This window comes from Bactrocera latifrons, unplaced genomic scaffold (assembly GCF_001853355.1).
Source record: "Bactrocera latifrons isolate USDA-ARS-PBARC rearing strain unplaced genomic scaffold, ASM185335v1 scaffold_93, whole genome shotgun sequence".
Taxonomy (NCBI): Eukaryota; Metazoa; Arthropoda; class Insecta; order Diptera; family Tephritidae; genus Bactrocera; species Bactrocera latifrons.
The window spans coordinates 709,770-733,011 of record NW_017537634.1 but is presented as its reverse complement, the minus strand read 5'-3'; the positions used below and the strand labels follow the sequence as shown (position 1 = coordinate 733,011).

At 36.1% G+C, this 23,242-nt stretch overlaps 1 pseudogene; it reads left to right on the top strand.

Annotated features, from left to right (window-relative positions):
• The first annotated feature begins 948 nt into the window (after nucleotides 1–948).
• LOC108977626 lies at nucleotides 949–16,073 on the top strand (annotated as a pseudogene).
• The last annotated feature ends 7,169 nt before the right edge of the window (nucleotides 16,074–23,242 follow it).

The window sequence follows — 23,242 nt, the reverse complement described above, 5'->3', positions numbered from 1 at the left end:
GAAACACGCGCAAACCCTTTTAGCTGACCAAGCATCTTTGGTCACGTAGGCCGGCTCAAGCATAGGTTAGATTATAAACCTTAAAGTTAAGTGTTTTCAGTTTTGTAATAAAGCTCAACAGAAGCACATAGTGCTGCTTATAAAAAACGCATTGTTTTATTTTTTATGTTATATGGCAAAATATCCATTGCTGTCTGCAGAAAACCAAAAAATACTACCACAAGGCAACACGCATAATTAGTTTTGCGTTTTGAACAACTCCAAATTCAAACATACTCAATGAAATGAAGCTGCCTATTATTCAAGATTGCATTTTTAAATTAATTGCAAATAAAATATAGAACTGCATAGAAAACTCCGATAACATCCATAGACTTCAAGGCTCTAGCTCGATCCAAAATATACCAAAAAATTAATTCTACAATCACAGAATCTTTAAAATGGCCAAGAAGATATGTATAGATTTATCGAAACTAAAAAAACTTCAGTCCTCAATGGAAATCTGCAAAATCTCTTTTCATATCAAGTGGTTTTCCCAAAACTGCACGAACCCACTTGCTTTAACCCTCTGTGGCTGATGTGGTAGTCTAGCAGTCACCAACAGACACAAGAGAGTATTTTTTACCGTTATTTTCCATACATCTACTCTCTTGTTCTCTGTACTTTTTTATTGATGTAAGCACACGTGCCATTTTAAGCGAAAAAGTGTCTGCGATTCAACCAATTCAATATTATGGTAGGTTTCTGTGAGAAAATCAGTATTTTTGTTATATTATATGTTCATAGTGTCTCCTAAACAACACGTTAGTAAAATTGTTATTTTTTAGTTTTGTTGTTATGGAGCATTCAAACATATCGTTGTTCTAAGAGAACCTCATCTGGAACTTTTAAAAACCGAAATGAATACAATAGTGGCTGGAGGAAGAGAGTGAGCAAGAGTTCAGCGATATGGATGATGAATGCAATGACCCCAATTTTCAGCCAGAAACGGCACTTTTAGATAATGATGGAGACAATGCAGAACAACATGCGACTGAGCCACAAAATATTTGTGAAGAAGTGAATCAACATCCAACAAGCGACTACTACAAAGGTAAGAAAGGATTTATAGTACTGTTTAGTACAATATAGTAGTCAAAAACTCTGTAACTACCGAGCTAAATTTAATAATACTACAAAGGTGGAACTTATGGATACATTTGTAACGGAAATGAAAGCATTCGCACAATATTCGCAACCGATGGCAGTGGCCGTGAAATATTTCGTTGTGGGATGTCAAATTTACGTTTTTCTTCTTTGGTAAACTGCCTTAGGATTGACTATTCAACTACCAGAGCGGAGCCTCTCAAAGAAGATCAACTTGCACCAATTTCAAATTTCTTCAACAAATTTATCCTAAACGGTCAATTTCAATATACACCCGGATCATTCCTTTGCATCGATGAAATGTTACTGCCGTTTAAAGGTCGCTGCAAGTTTATAATTTACATGCCTCAGAAACCAGAAAAGTATGGCATTAAAATAATGTTGTTAGTCGATGCTCGTACATTTAAAATGCTTATATAATATTTAGCTTGGTAAAAATTCTGACCGCATAGGGTTTCATGAACAGGAAAAGAAATTGGCAGTACCAACTCAGCCTGTATTAAGACTTGTGAAGGATGTCGAAAACTCAAACCGGAACATTACGGCTGTTAATTGGTTTAGCTCTATACCACTTATGAAAGCTCTGCTCAAAAAGGGATTGACTTACTTAGGAACTCTAAAAAAAATAAAGTTGAGATACCATCTTCCTTCTTACCGTACAAAACTAGAGAAGTCGGTAGTTCAATGTATGGTTTTACGAAAGAATATACCCTATTATCATATGTACCGAAAAAAATAAAGCTGTTTTGCTGATTTCGTCTTCATACAATTGTCAAGAAATATAAAGAAAAAACATGGTATAATAGCAAATTACAACCATACAAAAGGAGGAGTTGACGAAATTTATAAAAAGCGTTCGATATATTCATGCAGTCGAAAAACTCGTCGATGGCCTATGGAAGTATTTCAAAGAGTACAAGAAATGTGTATTGACAGTGATGTAAAAATGAGAAGAAAAACTTTTATGCCCAATCTGGCAAGAGAATTGGTGCTAGACCATATGAAATTCCGGGTGTACAAAAAGCCACAAGAACTAAGAATGTTGCTCACAAGGATTTTTGGCCAAGATTTACCCCTTCCTCCACAATTATTCAATCTAATCAAAAAATAAAAAGGGTAACAAGGTATTACTGTCGTGATTGCTTAAAGCCAATTTGCCTCCAGTGCTCCAAGCTTCTTTGTGAAACCTGCCAGGAAAAGTTGTAGTTTTTATACATATATACATATGGATATGATCTCAAGTCTTAAGACTGTTTAACTTAAGTGCAAATTAAGCAAAATCTAAAATTTTTGCTACATAAATTATAACATTAAATATTTTTTGTTTTTCAAGTTATAGGCTTTAATGTACCACTTAACATGTTTGTTAAGTAGACACAGATCTATGTTTTTTATAAACAATAAACAAAAATGGTTTTATTAGTTTTACAAAACGAAACTTGGAAAATATAAGACATAGAAATGGTGTGTGGTAGTCTATCACGTATTTAGCATTGTTAGAAATATTTCACGTCAGTCACAGAGGGTTAAGTCAACAACATGCCGAGGAAGTGCGAAAGTGGAAGCAAAAGAACTGGCTTTTTTTTTAATGTGATGGTTCAAAGAAAGTTGAAAAACCATTGGTATTACAAAAGAATCTAAAGATCTAATCAAAAATGGGTTTTTGCTTAGCTAAACGGCTATCTTCAGCTCGGAAATTACACCAATTGTAGAAGCATAAAAATTAAAACACAACGGCCGTATTCAAATAATATGCATCGACAGTCTCTCAGACAGTGAGCGAAAAGTTTGACGCGCGATTTCTCTGCTTTTCATTTTTAAGATTTTTTTTAATTGGCGAGCAGGATAGAAAAAAACTAAACGGCGTATGAAAGTTTATTATCTTTGGCATTAAATTATCTCCTATTTAAACTAAAAAAACTAAGAAAAGTCAAGTTTGAACATATTTTTAAACAACATAAGTAAAATTAGAAGGTAAATTATTGCAAAATATGAATCTCTTTGAATTTTTTTGTTTCCTATAGAAATTGCAACCTGCATACTGCCCGCCGACCTAAAGGCAGAATATCGAAGATTTCGTATCCAAAGAGTCTGTGAATGATGTTTAAATATATAACTATAACTCCTATAAATTTCATTTTAATCACTTATTTCTTTCCTTCCCGAAAACATCCTCAAAAAATCGACTTTTTGAAGCCTCTCCATCTGATAATGTCTAAAATCTTGTTGACCTCTTCATTGCTAGAACCGTTACTAAACTCGATAGAAGTCAGATGTGACTAACTCGTCAGCTTATTCTGCATTAATTATGGTGACCTCTGCTATTGTTAATTGGTGAGCTTCTAGATATATGGTTATCCTTTTGTCTAGTCGCAATGATAGTTTTCTATACCCCTTGTATGGCGACAAACGGCGTATCTGGACTGGCAATTTTCTGAGTACTTCCTTCCGTTCCTTCGTAGCATGGTTCAGCTCTGTTTTGTTTTACGGAGTTTTACTGACTTGCCATGTACGCTGAAGATGTCTCTCTTCTCATACCTTTGTCATTATTTTATTGGACCAAAGTTGTCTGTCCTGCTTGTGCTTGATGTCTGTGTGAATCTAGCACCAGGCTTGCTAATATGAACAGCATTGTGTATCCTTATGTTCAGGCTTTCCACAGCATAGCCATTATTGATCTCAGGTACTGTGTTTTTTTGTGCCGCTTTGTCACGAACACTTGTAGGTTTATTCATTGCGAGAACCGGCGTATTAACCTCTAGATAAAATGCGCTGTGGTCATATTGGAGGTTCAAACAGGTGGAAATGCGTATGTGCCTTGAGTTTAAACACTTAAACTTCCTTATCGACGATTAGTGAGGGTTTCCTGGCTGAACTTAAGGTCGACAGACGCAAAAAACTGGCAACAGTTGCACTAGGAATAAGTTGACTTAGTGGAGCAGGCCGAGATTCATTTTTATTAACAGTATGGTGACTTCTGGTTTGCAATTTAAACAATCTCTGGGTGATTTGCTTGTAGATTCTTCCCTTGCTTAGGTGCGGTCAGATGTTTTGGTGGTTTCGTGTACATTTAATACATTTAAAAGGTTTGTTGCAGAATCTCTGCGTTTGAACTTTTGGCATCCATGACACTGGACTAAGTCATCAAATGTCCTTGGCGTTTCGAAACTTTCAACTGACACAGCTTTTTTGATATCGAATATATTATTGTTGTTGGTGCTGAGCTCAGCGGAGTTGTGAATGGATAACGCCTTCATGATGCTATTGACGATTTGAATTACTTACAGATTGAGAAATGACCTTATCTGTATCTGTTTTAGCTTTCTGATAAGCCCTTCCCAGTCGGTAGCAATATTTTCTAATTCAGTTCTCTTTACAGCTCATTTTTGCTGAATGATTTCTTTTTCTCTTGATAGATGCACTCAACCATTTCGTAGATGTCTGCCGAGGGACAAAGCTCGATGGCTCGTTGCTCTTGCAATTCAGGTTTTCACATTATACGTTTGCGTGACCAGTCACCTGTATCTTATTAGTAAGCAATTTAAATTGAATTTACATTTCTTTACAATAATATTTTGTCACAAAACTATAGATGTTTTCACAATTTTTTTATGGGCTTGAGGAAAAATGCACATGCCAACAATACATTTTTTAAACAGGTGTGTTTATGATTCTAAAATTCTGCGTTACGACAACTTGTAGGTCTCCTTATTATTTACATTTTGGCTTTCGGTAACAAAAATTAAAGTTTCGATGTGTAGCTTCCTCCAGCACAAATATGACACATACCTAATTAGGCCGAGTTTAATATAAATATATCGGACTAAGTGGTTATGAAACAGGGATGATTGTGATGCCTTTATAATTTCGTCGAATAATGCATATTTAATTCATTCGCGACATTTTTAATACTTATAAAGTTTTGCCAACACCCGAAAATATGTCCCGGCTTTGGTCCTTGAAAAAAAGTGGTTTTGTATTTATGAACACGTTTACGCTAATTTTCTTAATAATTGGTAGTTAATTAAGCTATCGGACGTGTTATAATTATTTCGGTCGTATTCAAACTTTCAATTTTCATTTAGGTAATACATAAGATATTAAAATTTAATCAAATGTACCTCATTACTATGTAGTGGGAAAATATGTTGGAGCAATTTATATATTTAGTTAGCTTATATTGTACATGAGTAAAATTAAGGGGCGTAGAATTTTGTGCGATAAGAAGTATACTTCCTTGAACGCGGTGTAAATATAAAACCTGTTAATGAGGGAAATAAGCCTTTAATTATGCTCATAATGCGATGTAAATACCAAGTTTCTGTGACAAAATTTGAACACGTTAATGGAAAATTGTATATATAGTTGAATGTAGGGAGAAGTATTGAAATCTGCAGCACGGATATACCTATCTCACTCTCTTTACATAAATATAGAATTTACACTTTTCACCAATTTCTTTTACTCGTATTAGTTCCATCCAGCTGTGGTTGGCTGGTGTAAGGTTGCTTTGCTTAGCTAAGATAGGTCTAACTAAAGGGTGTTCCATTTCAAGTTTCCATAGTTTTTGAAAGAAAAAGCTCAGAATCTTCAAATTTAATGGGAATGTTTATTATCATTCCAAAGAACATCTTTTGGCATTTATTTTTGCAAGATTATCTCTTTTAAATGTTGGTAGCGGCTAAGTCTCAGGTGGTCTATCTGTTGATTCCAATTTTCTGTCATTCTGTTGAGCATTTCGACTGGTAAGTAGTGAACGACAGGCGTGAATTTTTGTTCCAAGGCCTGAATCGAAGCGGATTGTCCGCACACACTTTAGACTTTACATATCCCCACAAGAGAGGGTCACACGATCTTGGTGGTAAATCGATCGGTTAAAAACGAGAAGTTACCTGCTCACCGAAGTCTTCTTCTTCTTTACTGGCGCCAATTGGAGATTCCAACCGAAGCCAAGCCGATCCCTACCTGGTCTTTCCAATGGAGTGGACGTCTTCCTCTTCCTCTGCCTCCCCCGGCGCGTACTGCGTTGAATACTTTCAAAGCTGGAGTGTTTTCGGACAACAGGACCTAGCGAGCGTAGCCCCCTGTCTTTTAATCATACAGCTCATCGTTTCATCGAATGAGGTATTCGCCGTGGCCAACGCATAAGGACCATAAATCTTTCACAGAACTTTTCTCTCGAAAACTCACAACGTCGACTCATCAGTTGTTGTCATCTTCCAAGCCTCTTATACGCTATGTTGAGGAGGTTTATCTTACGGCAGTTGGCGCAGATTGTGGGGTCTTTATTTTTGTGGATTGGGCAGAGCACACTTAAATTCCAATCGTTGGGCATGCAATCGACCGAACATATTTTACAAATAAGCCGTGATTGAAAAGCTCTGCCGGCAATGTCGGGCAATGGAACGTCTGCTTTATCGCGTTCTCTTTTCGATATAGCAGGCTGAAGAAGTGTTCCCTTCATAGTTTTAATATGATCTGGGCATCGGTTACTAAATCACCTCCTTGGGTTCAACAAAAATATGCTCCGATGTTAAAACCTTCTGTTAGTCGCCGCATCTTTTTATACTTTCGCAACAAAGTTGCTAAAGAGAGTATTATAGTTTTGTTCACATAACGGTTGTTTGTAAGTCCTAAAACTAAAAGAGTCAGATATAGGGTTATGTATACCAAGGTGATCAGGGTGACGAGTAGAGTTGAAATCCGGATGTCTGTCTGTCCGTCTGTCTGTCCGTCCGCCCGTGCAAGCTGTAACTTGAGTAACAATTGAGATGTCATGATGAAACTTGGTACACGTATTTCCTGGTTCCATAAGAAGGCTAAGTTCGAAGATGGACAAAATCGGCCCACTGCCACGCCCACAAAATGGCGAAAACCGAAAACCTATAAAGTGTTATAACTAAGCCATACATAAAGATATTAAAGTGAAATTTAGCACAAATGATCGCATTAGGGAGGGGCTTGGACGTAATTTTTTGGAAAAGTGGGCGTGACCCCGTTCCCTACTAAGTTTTTTGTACAATCTCGGAAACTACTATAGCTATGTCAACCAAACTCTATAGAGTCGTTTCTTTCAGTTATTTCCATATGCAGTTCAAAAATGGAAGAAATCGGATAATAACCACGCCCACCTCCCATTCAAAGGTTATGTTGGAAATCACTAAAAGTGCGTTAACCGACTAACAAAAAACGTCAGAAACACTAAATTTTACGGAAGAAATGGCAGAAGGAAGCTGCACGCAGGCTTTTTTTAAAAATGGGTTATGGACCAAAAACCATACCTCAGGAACTACTCGACCGATTTTAATGAAATTCGGTACATAATAGTTTCTTAACACTATGTATACCAATATAACGCTATTTTGAGTTCCATCTGATGCCTTCTCTGTATAATATATACATTAGGAACCAATGATGATAGCGGAACAAAACTTTACACAAGTACGGTCTTTGATGCGAGAGCATAAAACGTTCGGTGACACCCGAACTTAGCCCTTCGCTAGTTGTTATATTATAGAATTTTCGAACATTACCCCTGTTGGCTAGCGTCAAGCTCTTCATACTCACACATTTTGTGTGGCTAAATTTAGTGACTGTTGCGCCAAAGATACCTTCCTTGTCCACCCTGGCATTAAAGTCGCCAAGCACGATGTTGACATCGTGGCGGAGGCAGCTCCCATAGGTGCGCTCCAAGCGCTCATAGAAGACATCGTTGTTACCTTCCGTCGGTGCGTTGGCACGTAATAACTTGAAGAAAGGTAGTCTCTCTTCATTGAGGGCGTTTTTTACGTGCCGAGTCCCAAACCCAGCGCACAACCCTGTGTAGGGGATGTTTCAACTTCAAACGGATTTTCTTAGGCTGCCCAGAGGCTTATGCTGACCATAAGTTGAGCAAAGCGCACGAAACACATTCTTCGCATGAGGTATCATAATACTTAAAGTTGTTATTGATATCCGTATATTACAGTATAAAAATCAATGTTTCTCATGAGAAAATATTAACTTCCATCAGATTTTTTAGGTCAGGTCACCACCATTGAAAGTATCGGAATAGAAAATAAAACAATTCCCACAACGGGATTGACCCGGATTATATCCGGCCAAAATACAAGGCAAGTTTTAAATTAAGATTGTCATAATGCCATTACATGGAAGGACCGACAAATCACAGAATGATTTGTCCTCGGATCTAGACTAGCGCCGACTTTTAACGCGTTTTTCTCGAAACTGTTGAAGACGGTTGGCAAGATTTTCGTAAATTTTTTCACTTTAGATGATTCTGTAAGGAGTTATTTTGCCAATGCGGACACATCTTTTTTCAGAGGGGTCACCGGAAAAGACTTCCCAATGGCCGAATTAAAAATTTTTTTTTCCAAAAAGTTCACAATTTTTTTTGTTAATAGTGTATGTTTGTAACAATAAAAAGTTCTAAAAAAATATAATATTTAATAGTTTATAAGAGAAAAAAAATTAAAAAAAAAAAAAATGTTTTTTAACCCAGGAAACCCATGTAGCCCGTTAATGAAATTAGGTTGACGCCTTTGACTGTTAACACTTCATGTGGTGCTGAAAAGGAAGAAGTCGATTTTTCCTATTCCGCAATCGAAATCAGTCGATGAATGGCTTCTTATAAATATTTTCGTTATTCCGGCTTAAACTTCATAGCCAAAGTTGTTCTAGACTTTATTCCCGCGTCATTAGACTGTTTTTTAAGATGTTCACTCCTCTTTTATATTATCGCCCAATGTATGATACCTTTTAAAGACATTTGGTTTAAAGCAATCTCTCCCATGGTTCCCAAAATATCCATTGCATTCGATTCACAATTTCCTCTAATAAAAATTGTTGAATGCATATGGCTGATTTCTGATTATAAAATGTGTTAAGTCCTAGAAATACATTAACGCCTTTGTTTGATGCAAAACTTTCCAGGCAAAACACCATTAGCTGTTATTTTCTGACATTTTCTGACAAGCAAAAGGCTTGTTTTCCTATGCATGCAAATAAATTTGTTATTGTGCAGTCAGCAAAAGACGGTGAATGCTTTAGTTTTCATCCCCTAATGCGATTTCTGCAGATTAGTCGCTACCACTTTTCCATTTACATTGCATTGCCAATTAAATAGTCTAAGCAGATTATTGCTCAAGCCAGGCGGCGAAGGTGTAAGCTCCGGTTTGTTCTGCCATTTCGGTGCAGTTGAAAACTGAGAAGTCTTTCGGATGTACAATGCCATCATTTATGCTTTGCTCCAAATCAGAAATGCGGTTATAAATCGATCTACTGAATATAACCATTTACCAAATGGATATACTAAGCTTATGTGTGTGAGATCAAACTTGAACTTGTCGGAACAACTGAAAACTAACCAATCCGTTATTATTCAATAAAGGCATTCTCAAGCAATATTCCTACTTTTCATCTTTCCATTTTATTGCTTACATACATACTAACACACATATACAAACTCATAACAAATAGTTGTATTCAACTGAGTAGGAATCGAAAAAAGTGCTGAGCCAGAAATATGAAAAATCTGAATGCGGACTTGAATGCCAAGAGGTGGCTGCCAAGGCACACGCAAGTGAACACTCATGTACATATGGTGCATGTGGGGATGTGTGTAATAGACTGGCTATTTCGGTTTGGCCGGATGTCGATGTCGATGCAAATAACTCGCAGTTATGCCAGGTAGTATAAAATACAAATCCATTGTGCGAATAGGTAGGCGTTCACACCGCCCGAGCTTGTATGTTTGAGGGAGCATGGCTTTATTCGCATGCATTTTATAGAGTTCTATTGTGACTGCTCTGGTTTGTTTACCTGTGCGCTTGCGGGAGCATTCGAATTGAAGTGGCGTGTTTTTCTGAAATCGCTGCTGTATTTGATTCATATGTAGTTGAGTAGTGAGTGCGGCCATCGGCTGGGGACGCGCGTGTGACTGGGCGTGTGCGGGCATGAAGCGACGACGTGAGGGCAGCTGAGGGCGTTGCAGCTTCTCAAATCGAAATCGAGTGGATGAACAATATTTATTGGTTTTAGCTATTTGTAACTGAGAAACATTTTTCACCTGAATGGAAACTTGCGTTCACTATGGGCAAGTGCCGAAGCGTTTAGGAGGGACGGACTAAGCAGCGTCAGCGTAGATCCGTTTCGAGCGTAACGGTGAGTGTGTGTGTGTTGGTTCCGTTTACACAAATATTTTTGGAATTGCTTTTGATGTTGATTACACCTTATGGCATTTAAACATATCGACGCAGCCATCCCAACTCAAAGCATGGATGTTTGACTTAGGTCTTTCTTCAACTGAGGCATAAATTTATTTGCTTTCGGTGCATTTTTTACAACTCTCATTCAGCACAATTTCGCCCAAATGTGGTAAAACATACATAGGTCTAACATAAGAGTGCGTACTTACACATAAGTATACACAAGCCATGAATTGAAACACTAACATATCCATGCATATGCAGATACGAGTATGTATTTGCGTTGTCTTCTGGCAGATATAATAGTGTTATCATCTGCTTTATGTGCATTTGTGCTCTTATTCAATATGCATATACCAAATGGGTTTTGTGGGTTTAATATAAGTGCAAGCAGAAACATCTAAAATACTGTTATGTGCAATCTGAACATCTGAAGATGGCTGCAGAGGGTTTTGCTACTTAATAACTTTTTGATTGCTACGATTTACAACATATAAAAGCTAAAACCCGTAACTACCGTAAGATAAGCCTCCTGAACATCGCATATAAGGTAATCGAGTGAAAGATTAAAGCTCACTGTCAACAACTGATTGGACCTTATGAGAGTGGTCTACGAAAACAGGAACGGACCCGGACTTTTATCCGGCTTATCCCGACGGTCGTTGCACTCGCGACGTGGCATCCACATCACTGTTGACAGCCATAACTTTGAAATCTTAGTATCGCCTATCTTGAAACCAGTTAATCCAACAACAATGTCATTCTTGAAATCCAACGCAGAATAACTTTTGCCAACAGGTGCACTTCGGATTGAGTACGCAATTGAGAAGTAAAGTTCTCTGCTGCGGAAGATTTACGGTCCTTTGTGCATTGGCAACGGAAGGATGTGCTGTCTGAGGTATATGACCACATTGCTTAAAAGCAGTATTCCTAGTTTCAAGGCTGGCTGGCTGGCCGTCAGGAAGTCCACGTTTGAATCCATTCGACTACAGTGTGTAGATAGATTTGAAGTAACACAGAAATTTGGTGAGCCTCAGAAAATCTTTGATTCGAGCAGCGTCGACAATACAAATAGAAACTGTGCGGGGTCCATAGCCGTATTGTTAAAGAGCTTGTTACCATTTCGTATACATTTTTGTATTGTACATCCATATTAAATAAAATTAATTTTATTAAAATATTTATTATTTTTTTATTTTTTTAACGGCCAGAACTTGTAACAGAACTTATGGCAGGATGTATGGAAATGTGTTCATATTATCGCTGTATATACCTTTACCGAAGTTTCTTCGAATTTTTTCTCCTATTAGTTATGTTTGTCTTAGGGTATCTGCAGAGTGGTCGCTGAAAGCCGAGCCGAGCGTAAAGCTGACGAGTGCGAGAAATAAACGCACGTTTGTACGAGTATAAAGCAAAATACGCTTGGAATTCAGCGCTGAATCTCGCATCCTCCTACGGTACCTAAAATCGGTCAGTGCTCTTCGCAATCAGCATTGCACTTTGCTAGGTATTTAGCGTCCACCCTGCAGGCGCCCTTGTTTCTGTCAAGCTGTTATCCACTCCGAATGGCTGAAAAAAATTTTTTTTTATTTATTTTATTTTATTAAAGCTTACATAATAAACAAATTATTAAATAAACTACAGTACGCAGCGCTAGCATCAAAGGCTTTCGGCTGCTGAAGAATTTTATGAGAAACTTTTCCAACGAAAACGCATCTTTATATACTACTAGCTGACCTCGCAGCCGTTGTCCTGCGTGAAATTATGTGTTTTGAAATGAAAAAAAAGTTATATATATTTTTTTAATTAAATATAATGCGGCTTGTTAAACCACATTTTTTGGTTTCTGTTTCGGTTTTGAAACTCGTGAGCACACCACGTATATCTGATCGTGTGATAAAAACAAATCAAGTTGTGTCTTGTTGATCGTCACCTCAAATGCAAATTTCAGTTCATGCGGAATACGTTTGAACTGAAATGGCAAATCATTGATGCGGTGTAATACCAAGCCTTTCCAAAGAATTTAGAAATTCCACTGGATAATTCACGGCGTCGTCTTTATTGTCAAGACGATCGATCGATTTGTATGAGCGCAAGTCTCCCGGATTTTGATATGAATCTTCCAGTTTAAGTCAACAACATCGGTATTTTTGGCAGCTAACATGGCGCGTGTAGATCCATAGTTACGATAATTTGGCCAATGCCCGAACATTCGTGATGAGTTCATCTTTCGTGGAATTGTCCCTTTTTCAATTCTTAGTGAATACGATGTAAAATATCATCGGCAATGTCATTTTTGTTCATGTCCCATAATTGATGCGGATTTCAAGGCTGATATGTCGAAATGATTATCGCGAAAAGTGTGCCATCTTCATTTGCATTCGAAGCAGCTATCTCATCGGCCATCGTTTGATTCCAGTGATTATCATGTTCCAGCAATTGTAATTGCACACATCGTAGCATTCACAGTACGCATTGACTCAGTTGAAATTGAACCACGTACATTTATCAATAGCGACGCAAACGTCATTTTTCAAGTGGATTGTGGAACTATTTCCTCGAATGCATTCCATGTATGTATGTCAAGGTATTTCCGAACAGAGCAGTGTTTCCCAAAGTAGGCGATAACGCCCCCTTGTGAGCGCCGCAGGTGTCAAGGGGGGCGGTAAGAGACCCAGAAAGAAAATGGGGGCGTTGTGTAGAGGCCTGGGGGTTATTTGTACTTTTGTTTAGCTAGGAGGCCTCTTAGACAACGACTACATGAGCTCTCAATTCTCAAGAACAACTTGTGAACATCAACTAATATGAATTAAAAGATTGCTCAAACTCGGTTCTATATTTCTCTCCGCGTAGTTCATATATCTGAAATTATATATAGAAAAAATTAAATCATGTCAATCGGTCGCTCCGTTTCATAACGGGGATAGAATTTATAGAATACTAACTGTCAAACGTATTGCTATTGCCATTGCCAAATCTGAATGTGGGCATTTGATATCATATTATAATCATTTGCGCAAAGGTGTAGGGTAGGTAGGTTCGAGCTGATGTAGCGCATGCTTTGAGCTCTTGAAAAATTTATTTTATCACTTGCGAAATGACGTCGGGTAGGTAGCTGATGTAGCGCATATTTTGAGCTTTTGAACTCCTTAAATATCTTATGTGGAAAATAAAAAAAGGATCTTTATCATTTCTTACAAATGTATTTCTGTGGAAAATAAAAAAAAGGATAAAGATCCTAAAAAAAATATAAGATCCTTTTTTTTAGAACTGTATTTCTGGGAAAATGCTCCTATCAGCGTCATTAAAGTACAAAATTACTTCGGTTGCTACAGCTCCGCCGTGGGAGTATACTTGTATACATTGATTTTCATCTGAAAAAGGAAGTTATTAAAAATATAAAAAAAATTTCGCAGGTTGGTTTCTTTAAATCGAATACCTGTGGACTCGTCATTGAATTCGAGAAATGATGTACTAGCACTTATGGATGGCTGTAAATTATTTCTTTCCTCTACCGGTTGTCTTTTAAACTCCAGCGCATATGATTTAAATTTTTCTCGAACATCAGCTAGAGTGTATGACTCAGCACTTTCCAACAAAACTTTACAAAATTTTAATTTGATATCGGGAATGCTGATTGCTGCAATAACTGCATCCCAGGAGTCAGAGTGCAGACGATAATATTTTTCAAACCTTTCCAGTAACTTTAATTGCATTTCAGTATTAATTTCCGTAAGAAATTTCAAGTTTTCAGAAGCTAAACGTCGCATTTTTATTTTGATAGACACTAAAGTGGGAATGAAATACCCAAAGAACATATTTTGTTCTCTTTGCAGGAAGTCGACTTGAAGTGCACTTGACACCAAGAAATCATGTTTTATTTCGTTGGACTGGCTTAATGACAACGTTTAATTATACCGCCTATATACCAAGAAATATTTTTATCAACAAACTAGTTGATAATTAATATTGGCCATAAAATATAAATTCAAATGTATTTAGTTAAAGCTCATGTTTCATTAAAGGTTTAGTGATAGTGCATTTTTTTCACTATCACTAAATTTTCAGTGATAGTGGATTTTGCTGTTTAACTACCACTGGATAGACAGTGGTAGTGCAAAAATGCCCAACACTGGTCTTCTATGTCTAAAAACATTTTCGAATGAAGCAATGAAGCCTTAAAGACTGCAAGATCATTTGAATAAAATGCATCCAGATAAGAGAGACAAGAATGTAACATATTTTCAAGACCTATAGAAGAAGCATAATACTCAGCCAAGTGTACCAAAACTATTCTCGGCGGCTGCTAAGCAAGATGACGACGGACTTCGAGCTTCGTACAATATCTCTTTGTTAATTGCTCARAMAGGCAAACCACATAACATCGGAGAAGAGTTAATATTGCCAGCAATAAATGAAGTAATAACTACCGTGCTTCATAAACCGGCCGCAGATATTATCCTCATTGAAGAATCATTGTGCGATCACCTGAGGACAAGCCAATTCTCAATTCAGCTCGATGAGTCCACTTTACCAACTAATGAAGCATTGTTGTTGTCCTACGTGAGGTTTATTAAAGATGAGAAAATATGTGAAGAACTATTATTTGCTAGAAATTTAGAGACCCACACAAAACTGGAAAAGTTTTGCGATGAGAAGAGATTCCTTTGAAAATATTATTTCAATTGCTACGGATGGCGCTCCGATTATGTTAGGGTGCCATAAAGGCTTAATAGCGCACTTAAAAAATAAAATTCCAGATTCCTTGGTGTACATTGCGTTATTCATAGACAACATTTAGTTGCTAGAAACTTAGTAAAAAACTATTGCAATTACTGCAATATGTCATCAAAGCAGTCAATAAAATCAAGGAGCTGTTGCGCTTTGAATGATAGATTATTTCATCAGCTTTGTGTTACTTATGACGAGGATTTCAATGGTTTGTTGTTTCATACTGAAGTTCGTTTGCTATCAAGAGGCAATTGTCTAACTCGATTCTACAACCTGTTTGACTCTGTTATAGAGTTCTTGGAAACTAAAGATACAGAATTTCAAGACAAGCTCATAACATCAAAGATTGATATAGCTTACATGACAGATCTGTATAAATTGTTCAACGACATGAATCTCCAACTGCAAGGCGATAAACTAAATTTAATTAAAACAAAAAACGTCGTTGCTGCTTTCGCAGCCAAACTGCTTCTACACAAAAAGAATCTGGGCGGACGTGAGTTTCACAATTTTCCGAATTTATCAGTATCATGCAGTAGCGACGAATTGTTTGCCTACTGCCAACATTTGGAAAACCTCCACATTGACTTCACCGAGGATATTTTGAACTTGGAAATACAAGACTGGGTGTTGGATCCGGTTTCAACTGACAACACAGCAATGTCACCTCAGCTGGAAGAAGAACTTATAGAATTGACAACAAACGAGGAAATAAAAATCAAGTTCAAAAATGGTTACCAAGAATTTTGGCTAGAAAAACCGATCTCGCAATTATACCCCGGATTGTGGTCAATCGTTCACCGATTCTTTATAGCATTCCCATCATCATATTTGTGTGAACGTGGATTTAGTGCTGTGACAACACTGCTTACTAAAAATAGAAATCGTTTGCTTGTTACCGAACGTGGCGACTTGCGACTGTTCTTGAGTAAATTGGAACCTGATATTAACAAACTTATTAAACAGCATCAGATTCATCCTTCACATTAGTTTTATATATGGATCGATTATTTTAGAAAATGTTTAATAAAATATTCTCTGTTTTAATACTATAAAGTTGTGTTTCAATAATCATTCTTGTTGGCAGGTGGAGTACGTAAGAGTTAAAACAAAATAAGTTTGGGAACCACTGGAATAGAGCAATGTTCTCGCAAACGTATCATTGACGAAAGTTGAGCAAAAATTCGTAAATGCTAATTTTGTTGCTGGCGGTGCTTAAACTGCCTGTACTGTATTCTCTGGGTTGAAATATACGTTCAAGACCAATAAATGTCATGTTGCTTCTTTTGGTGACGCACTTACAAAGGTATTTTGTCGATTTCACCAAACTGCAATACTCAACATTGATATGAGTTTTGCACGTGAATTAGTGGTGAATATAGTACGATCCATGAAATGTCAACTTCAATATTCACTTTCTAAATTGAATCCTGAATGTTCCGCCATTGTTGTCTGGTGAGCGACGCTGGTAGAGTGGTATCCATCATTTCCAGTTTGTGTTTCCGAAAGAAAAGCACGTGGATAGTGTTTGGTGCATTTACGAGTATTGTCAGACATGCAAACCGAAATGGGACGGTAGTGTCCGCAAGCTTCATGAAGCAAATTGGTTTCCACCACTTCGTACAATACTTGGCCTTTCTCTGGATCAGGAATCGTGCTGTGACATCGTGACGACCGCTTGCGATCCATAATTTCGCACTTGTGTCATCGCATCCTAGGAGTACTCGGTCATGTGCCTTGGGCTACCAATATATGTTGATGCCAAAAAGAACGCCGACCGATATTAGCGCGACCTCTTCGTGGCATCGTAACAAATTTCAATCTGTAATTGACCACTTTGTGTGAAACACACATATGTAAGGTTTTCAGTGAATAATTTTCAATAATTTTTCTTTTGAATAGCCGGAATAAAAAAGCAAGCGACCGAATTTGAACGATTCAAATAATGAATATATAAATAATACAATTAAATACAAATCAAAACATTGAAAAGAGTTACATATTGGAACTATCCAATTTTTCGACTTTTCCTCATGAAAAGTATGAGGTATTTTTATTTTTAAACCTTTCCCGATTCACAACGAATAACCTCTGAAAATTTCATCAAGATTGGTGCAGCCRTTCTCTTAGCGTTACTAACAAACAAACATTCGTTCGCTTGCATGGAAAAAAGAAAAGGGCGTTTTTAGGGGTTTCCCGGAAATTATTCGAAATTGTCTTGTTGTAAAAACCATCCTTAACGGCTACATTAAAAATAGAATATATGTAAATATGTAAGCATTTTGTAGTTGCACATATGATAGAAACTATATTTTATATCATGAGTGAATGAAGACTGATTAAAAATTGCTTGTACCCTCGGAATATGTTGCACCGATGGTAATAGTTTTTTTTTACAAATGGTTGTTTGCATAATAAATTAAACTATGATATCGTAGCTTCCCTGCAACCTGCTCCAGGTTGTGAGACTCTTCGTTGTTGAGTTTGATATTATATTGTACTTTCCAGGAAGATGCATGATTTTACTTAGACTGGTGCACTCTGTTTCCGAAGAAAAATGAAATCCGTCCTCAAGTTCTCATACCCTTCAAAATGAGCAACATAATGATTCAAATAAGATGAGTAAATACGAAAAATCTCAGCATGTGATACAAAAACTAAGCATATTCAGTTCGCAATCGGTTAGCGATTACTTTATTTTCGAATATTCAAATCATGACTTTTAAATTCTTGCAAACGGACGGTTTTCTTTACTAATTATATAACGCTTGTTCAAAAGGATTAATTCAGATGTAGAATTAGAGTTCACTCTGTTCCTCCTTGAGTAAAGTTGATACTCGGACCAACACCTTTAATTTTAACTTTAACCCGACTTCCTTATGTTACAGTGTAAAATCGGACTATAAACACGTCTACTTCCAGTATAACTTAATTTTTATTCCAAGCAATTCTTTGGTGTCGCACCCGAATTTTGTGCTTCTTTACCTGTTCACTTTGGATTTAATTTGCAAATATGACCTCATATAAAAATGAAGTTGTGCACGGTGTGTGAAGAATTTCGCGTTTCTCGTGTTTTCCCGCTACTTTTATCTGTAATTAACTGTTCAACGGCAACAACTTTGTAATTCGATTATTTACTTCTTTGTGAAGGTGTGGAAAATAGTGGAAAGCCTGTCGCGACATCATTCAAAATATTCGAAGTGTAAAATCGGCAATCTAGATATATGTACATATATATGTATGTTGATGTATGTATGCTTTACTTATATTATACATACACACATACTTACGTTAATGTACAAACATGTCTGCTTGTGGCGTATTGCAGTATATTAAATTGTTTCAGAAGGAGTGGACAGAGCTTTCAGCGAGCTTTTCATTTAAATTAAATATGGTTATATTACATATTTACATATTTACATATGTGTATATATGTCATTTTTATTTTATTGCGTATTTTAAGTACAGTTTTCATACTCTTGCAACATGCTGTCACAGAGTCAGACAAAATATCAGGTTACAGCTAGAAATAATTGGAAACCCATGAAAAATTAGCCGATTTTCGTGAATTTATTTAAACGAAAGTACTCGATTGCATGTTTCGAAATTCGTTGAACATAATAAGGTAAATTTTCAGCAATGTTTTAGGATTTTTTTTCGAAACTATTGAAATATCTTAAGAGGTGGCAAAAAAAGTGACGCAATTGCTGACTGATTCCGGCCGAATGAGTAGCTGAAATAAACAAATTCAAAAAAGTTATTAAAATTGAAGGTATTTCCTATACAATGGCCCACGTTTGTCGTTTTTTAAGTTTAAAAATGGTGGTTTTTTATGCCAAATCGACATTTTTCAAGCATTCAAAAAGATCGTGGTCGTTTATTGAACAATACTCAGTTTTATTGTGAAGTCGATCGGTCAATTTGTCGTTGGGTTAAGATGTCAGCAATTTTGAAAAATGTCGTTTTGAGAAAGACCCGTTTAAAGTGTCACTTATGTATACTATATACATATGTACATATATCTGCGAGACGGCCGCTATTTCGAATGCTGCCATCCAAAAACTATTGAAGGTACTTGTCGATTATCCTAAAAACTACAAACAAAAACTAGATTTTTTGAAAATGTCACACGCAGGGGCTATACCTTAAATTATTTAGAAAATTGTTTTAGAAAGAATTTTTTTCGGTCGAAACGACTGCGTGTTTTTCATTTCTTGCTGCATCTCCATTACCATAACGGTTTGCCTACCTTCGCCCTCAGCGCTGATGAAGGCACCAACCGAACCGGGAAATAGAAAAGAAATAATTTCCAAAGATTAATATTAAAAATTTGTTTCAAAAATTTAACGGCAACTTCAGAAAGCAAATCAGGATTGCAAAGAAATTAAGAGCATTACAGAAAAATTAGTTGCATAGGCCAAAAAAAAAAAAAAAAAAAAAAAAAAAAAAAAAAAAAAAAAAAAAAAAAAAAAAAAAAAAAAAAAAAAAAAAAAAACGCTACTGATGGAAGAATATATGAAAGACTCAAAAGAAATAAATAACCTATTGCTTCATTTTCTAAGAAAATAAAAAATGAACTCTACGCGATTTCGAAATAACGTAGTTGATTACCTTCTCACGATGAATTCGATTTACGCTAAGTGGGTACAGTTTCAACAGTTGTCTGTTAAATCGAAAACCCGAATTCCCAATTATAAATACTGGTACATTTACGCTTGAAATTTCTTGCGACATTTTTCTTAGTAAAGAAAAATTATACATTTCTTGTTTAAGTGACGACGTCTCATAAATTTGAGAGTCATTACATCGCCCGGGACTCCCGACGTTTACATACATTGTATATATTACTTATGCTCCTAAGCATTGTGGCAATTCAAGTACCTCGGAACCAGTCACCAATTCTGCTATGCTTTCTCTATTTAGTGGGAATATTTTGAAACAAGATGGTTGCAGTAGTTTCGAGATCGCAAACCGTAGATTTTCCTACTTGGAACATATTAGCGATACTACGATACTCTGCAGATGACCCTAAATCCACTCTTTTCTCTTTCGGATTAGCTTTTCGCTAGTTCGTATGCATTTTTTGTAGAGGCCGGAGGATTTCACGTGATGCTGTCTCATCAAAGGCAACACTGGCTGTCAGTTGTCCTGTTGCATTCTTCCGTACCAAAGTACAGCTTTACATCTTATTTTAGTGCTTGGTATATTTTCGGTTAATGACGATTTCTGGTCGGGGCAATGCACAGTGGTCGGTCTTGTATGAAATCAGCGGCCAAAAATACTCCCACTGCCTATATTAAAGTTAAATTTTTTCCTAAGCTTTTTCAAATCATAACAAGTAATTAACAATTATATTAACATAAATAAACCGCTCCAAAGCCCTATCTGGTTTCAAATTCCGCCACCCGCCGATGATAATAATAAAAAAGTTGATTAACAAAAAAAGAATTATTTGAATTTTATTCAACTAAATCAAAAACTGATTTTAATAAAATTGATTTACTTTTACATCGTAGTTTTCTTTGCCCTGAGATGAAAGGATCTGAGCTCAAGAGTAATTGGTTTAATAAATCCTGATTTGTGGCGACATGTGAGTTCTTTCGTGTATGATGGAGTCGATACATCCTAACGTCCTTATTCCTTGACTCAGCAGCTTCTTCTGAGAGCTCTCCAATTGAAACTAATGCATATTGAATAACATCGGGAGCGTGAATTAAAATTTTATGGACTGACGCAGGAAGATAATACCAGGAATACTTTGATGTTAATTCTCTTGCAGTATCTAGCGCAAATTTCCTACATTTTTCCACATTAATTTTGTATCCTGATGATAAAGCTTGTAGTAATACTGCACAATTTTCAATTAATACTTTTTTTATGCCTGTTATTTCAGCAGATGTATGGGCATCGCTGAAAAATTTCCTAGCAGTATTCCCATCGTTTGAAGATCCACTACCACCTGTTTTTGGTTTGTCGACTACAAGACCCATTTTTTCACGAAACTCACACTGGATGTTTTTTTCCTTCTTAGAAATCGTTCTTTATCTTCTAAACCCCTTATTTGCCATTGTCTGATTTCAAGTCTATAAGAAACGTGAAGGAAATATTCAAAAAATCGAATGTAGGCATGTAATGGAGACAATCCAAATTCGTAGCGATCTGTTCGTACTTCTTTTTTCAAGCATTTGTCAATATCGTTCATCTCAATAGGTTTGGCCGAGCATATATAGCATTTCTCAGATGAGGTTTCAGTTAAGGAATTGCACACTTTGCCATCCACCATTGTAAGTTGAAGAATGTGATCGATATAAAATTTACGATTGGTAGCTGTTTTGAACTCAGTGGGACTTAATTGTTGAATTTTKTTTTTWAAATATAATTCTTCATTTAGGGTTAATTGAACTGATTCCTTTTGAAACTGAATTCGAACAGGACGGCAATAGCGAGTGGATGAAGGTCGGGGGTTTTTCCAAATTAGTTTGTGCTCCTCATCATTTTGCGATTTTATTATCATTTGTAGAGGAACATATGACGYAACAAATAAATTACTGTCTTCCAAATTATTATTTTCGAATTTTTGTTTATATTCGCATATTATGCATTTTCCTATTAATGTTAGGTAATTAGAAGAGTCATTGAGTTCATTAATTACATCGCTTTGCAACTCTAAAATTCGCGACGCAGTGTGATCCAATAAGTTTTGTAACTCAACTTCAGCGTAAGCTTCTGAAACTTTGCTCAGGATAACTTTTCTGTTTTTCCTTTAAAATATTATCATAGAAAGGTAAAAAGTTAACATCAAGTTATTGTTAACGAAGCTTCTAATAAGCTGATACTGGTGCTTGGTTAAATTTGCTTCGGTGATAAGWGATATTACGTTACATGTCTTTGCGCGAAAGATCGACTTATTCGATTCCCTACAAGCCAAACGCAAATCATCAGCAGCGGACACATCGAGTTCTGCTAAATCTGCTATCCTTCGCCGCTTCGTTTTCTTTGAGCACTCTACCAGACTTAATCTAGGACGTTCTCGATCTTGACACAATACGGATAATTGTCGTCTTAATAGTATATATTCATATTGTGGAAACCAATTCGAATGTTTTTGTATAACTTTTGATTTTAATCTGTGGTTTTTATTCCACATTTCTGCAAATCTTTTAAATACGTAATCAAAACTTTTCATAACAATATTTCCAATACATTCATAGCCATCCCCTTCAAATCTACTGGTTAAGTCGTCACATATTTTTTTAGCTTTATCAGCAAATGAACCTTTTTCCAAACACCACAATTCAAGGATATATAGTCGTGAAAGTTCACATTGATATGACGTTCCTGAATAAGCGTATAATGATCACAAACATTTGATAAAAGTGAGAAAACCAAAGCTTAAATAAATATGACGAAAAAACATAAAAAACAATATAATATACTCGTTCATACTTATACTTAAATACAAAAAATTATGAAAAATAACACACAAAAAATCGCATACCCGTTGGAAAAACATGAATAACAAAGAAAGTTGCAAAAACTTGCAGCTGAAATCATAAGCATAGACTTAGAAAATATTAAATAGTATAAACAAACTTGTCTCATTTGAGGGTGAGACAGGGGTCACAACTTTTTTTATTACTTAATTCGATGTATAAAGAAAAATATATCGCTCAAAAGGTCACTTGTAAAATAATAGATTTAAAACAATAAAACAATACATTAGTACGGAAAAATCGCGTGATTATATAGCACATACCTTTCTTCTTAATATTCATTTCGATTTATTGGGATTAAGCACCATTTTATATTGTAATTTAATTTAATATAAGAGATAATTTTAAAGCTATTTTCACTGCACAGCCCGCGTGTTTTTATTGTCTCACTTCTCTCGCTTTTCGTGACGCGTACGAAAGGGGTAGAACAAAAATTTATTTAACGTTAATTTCATTGCTATTTTATAAAATAGTTTTGACACATACAGTGGTAAATTTCAAACTTTTTTTTTTTATTTTTGGCCTATGAAATCGACCAGTGTGCAATGGTCCGATTTGCCCATCTACGAATTAGAATTTTGTTTGTTTTGTTTCATCAATATACACTTGTGCTCACATAATTAAGCCACTGCATAGCAAAACTACGTTTCTGAAAATAAATTCACC